General features: G+C 35.2%; 1 long non-coding RNA gene across 1 annotated transcript in view; it reads left to right on the top strand.

Annotated features, from left to right (window-relative positions):
* Positions 1–2491, top strand: part of LOC114076083 — a 14502-nt gene extending 12011 nt beyond the window's left edge. Inside the window, exon 2 of the long non-coding RNA XR_003576693.1 lies at positions 2233–2491. This is a non-coding gene — a long non-coding RNA (uncharacterized LOC114076083). The remainder of the gene's footprint in view (positions 1–2232) is intronic.
* Positions 2492–3636: the final 1145 nt, after the last annotated feature.

The following is a 3636-nucleotide window of genomic DNA, read 5'->3' as shown; positions in this document are numbered from 1 at the left end:
TTTTATTAATGAGTTTAAGTCTTCCGCATTACTTTCTGTTGATATTAAATTGAAATGTTAAGGTTTAGATTGGTTGGTTCGCTCACATAGGAGGGTAAGTGTGGGTGCCAGTCGCGGCCCGGTTTTGGGTCGTGACATATAAAAAGGTTCTAACTTACTAGACTAACCTAGCTCCTCTAAATTCCCAAACCCTCCTAGCCCTGACTTCTTCCTAGTTTCTCTCTCCCCAAACTCAAACCTCCATTGAAGGAACACTAGAACTCCAAGAAAAGAATGAATTCACCAAGAAATACATATCAATATAGTGGAAAAATCATCCTCAAGGTATGGTTTCTTTCACTCTTGGGATTCTTTTCCAAGAGGCCCTTCCAAATATGATTTCTAAATCCCCCAAGACTAGAGTTTCAATCTATACATAGGTCCTCTTTTCAAAATGAAATTGTTATTCAATTGTGATCTTTTATTGTTGATTAACTATATAATTATGACTAATTTTTTCTAACACTTGAGATCTCCCTTTGGACCCTTGTTCTTCCTTTAACTCATTATACCTTTAAAGAGGAAGATGATGAATATATAGATTATGTAGAATGATAATTGCTACATAATACTTCTTGAATTTACATTGTTTATGTATTGTTTATATATTCTTGGTAATGGAAGTATGAGGATTCTTGAAAGGGCAATGAGGTATGTTAATTGGTTCTTTCTTTAATTCAATTATGAAATATAAGTTACTTAGATGGTAATGCTACCGATGACTTTCTTAGCCTATTTCTAAGGAGCGAACTGATCAACTTGCATATGTTAAGCATATGACTGAAGTAGCATGATTAGACCTTCTTATCACTTTTACGACTAGCTATAAACTTTGACCCCCCTTCTCTTACTTAGATGGAGAGATAAGTAATCAAGACTTTCTACCCTGCCTTTCTTTTCTTAAAAAATGGCGAATTACACCGATTTTCCTTCAACCACGCTTTTCCGTTCCGAAATCGAGAAAGATCAATTTGAAAAGTAAGCCCTTTCTTATTATACGATATCTTCGCCGTGGATGATAGAATTCTTCTCCTGTGTCGAATGTGTGGTTGTGATGTTGATGACAAGTCCCCTCATCCTTAACCCTAGACACATGAATTAACTATGAAGTATGCATGCACGATTTAATATGACTATTATATTATTGAAAGTAGTTTCTCATGATTATAATAAAGTGTTAAGTGAAAGGTTTACTCACTTGTTAGTGGTCTCTAAAGTTAAAGGATTGTTCTCACTTATGATGACCTACGAGCTAATGTGATAAAATGTTTACATAGGGGTCTAGAAGAGACTAATATGAACTTGTATGATGGAAAAAATGAGTACTAAAGGAAATAAATGCTTAGCATCGAAAGGGCATGTAAATGAGATGGAGGTCTCGTGTTTAGTAAGTCCGGCCTCCCATATATGTTTCTTTACGTTTAGCAAGTCTGGATTCTCAAGATATGTGTTTTCTCATGAGATGGAAACCTCCACGTCTAGCAATTCAAGTTTTCTAGTAACAATCTCATTGACCCTTAACTATGTGCCTACATAGGACTCTAGCTTAGTGGGTCCACCGAGATAGCTATGTACTAATGGGTACACCATAGGCAAGTTTGGGAGTAGAACACCAGATTATGTGTAGCTTACATGGTCTAATGTCGGTTATTACACTTCTTTCCCTAATGTAAAAGTAAATGAACAAGTTAAATGTATGAACTCTTGTTAGGACTTTACTTAAAGGTTTCTACATGGTGTGAGGAAGGGTATGAGACTTCTCTTACACATTACACTTGTGGGGTCCGAATGGATGGTTGTAATAATGTTCTCTTATGATTAAATTGATTATATGTTATGCGTGTCAAGTTATGTGTATGATTGTTATGAATAAAGCATGTCATGATGCAATATGAAGTGATGTTGTATGCATGAAATAGGACTCAATGTGATACTTAGTTTTGGATAGGGTGATGAGATTCTATTCTTTGCATTGCACAATGTGTTGCTTGGGTTGGCTACTGTTGATTTGATATTATGTTGAATTGACTTAAAATGCCTATTATATGTGCAGGTTGAGTTAAATTGATAGAAAACATGATTTTGACTAAAATGTCCTTTTTCTCATGCATTGATGGTTTTTATGTATAAAAGTCATACTAATTACCTGTGATGTACTAACCCATATTTCTCCCTTTTTCCCAAACAATGTAGGTTCGGGCCGTTGAGGCTTTCTAGGCCATTTGTAAGAAGACTTGGAATTTTCCCCGAGTTGTTAGTGAGTCCTCAAAGTTTGAGGATGATGCCATTTATTCTACCTTAGTAGTATTGCTTATATCTAAAGATATTTATTCGTTCTTTATCATTTTAGACTATTTATGTAAGCCTATATGTGGCATATTGTACTAGTGTAAGGGTTAAACCCAACTTTGTAATTCTCTATTATATGGTTTAATGTGAGACTATTATTAGACTATGTTATGGATTGGCTATATTGCATAAACGAGAAGTCTATGTATACTTCATAAGCGAGGAGTCTATGTAAACTCCATATACGATAAGTGGGAAATCTAAGTATATTTCAGTATGTAAAAGTTCTAAATTTTCCACATTTTTGTCCTATGATATGTAGTGATGAATGATAAGGGCTAGTCTAAGTCCTCTTTGAGGACGAAGACGCCGGTTACGTCTAGAGGGTGCTTCCCGATCGTCACAGTTGTTGAGATTATTGACTTGAATATGCTCTTGTGTGTGCATAAAGACTTTCAAATGACTTAGCATGTTTCTATAGAAATGATCCCTTTTGTGAATGTCTTCAAAGGTTTTACTTGCATATGTTTCCATACTTAGTACATGTGGTTTGTACTAACCCATATTCTTTATATTTCTACAATTATGTTGGTTCAGGCCTTTGAAGAGCTTTAAGGACATTTGTAAGGAAGACTTGTATATTTTCCCAAGTTGTTGGTGAGTCCTCAAGTCCAAGGATGATGTCACTTTTTCTAGCTTTAGTAGTATTGACTATGTCTAAGACAATTGTTCTTTCCTTGTTTTTTGAGGCTTTGTTGTAAGCCTACATGAGGCATATTATACTAGTGAAAGGGCTATTTCCCAATCTTTGTAATTCTCTAATAGATGGTTATGTGTGAGACAATATTAGACTACTTTAATGTATTGATATATGTTGCTAAACGAGAAGTCTATGTAAACTTTATATGATGATAGTATACTTCATATGTAAAAGTTTTAAATTTTCGGCATTTTCTCGACCTATGATATGCCACGATGTATGCTAAGGGATAGTCTAAGGCCGTTTCGAGGACGAAGACGTTGGTTACGTCTGAGGGGTGCTCCCCGGTCGTGATAAACTTGGTATCAGATCATGAGGTTAAGTAATTTTAGGATTGATATCTCACTAAATCATGTCTATGTAGAGTCATGTTCATAATTGTGAAGCACACCACACTTATAAATGAGAGGTTAGGTGATGCTAAGGAAATTCTTATCTTTTTAGTATTCCTATGTCGTGCCTCAAGAGTCTTCCTCTATGTGTCCTTTTCATCTAATCATTTTCTTTTGTGGTTATATGCTATGACTACTGGAAGGTCAGCCTCAATA

This window comes from Solanum pennellii, chromosome 2 (genome assembly GCF_001406875.1).
Source record: "Solanum pennellii chromosome 2, SPENNV200".
Taxonomy (NCBI): domain Eukaryota; kingdom Viridiplantae; phylum Streptophyta; class Magnoliopsida; order Solanales; family Solanaceae; genus Solanum; species Solanum pennellii.
Note: the sequence above shows the minus strand (reverse complement) of the source record. Positions and strands in the feature narration are given on the sequence as shown.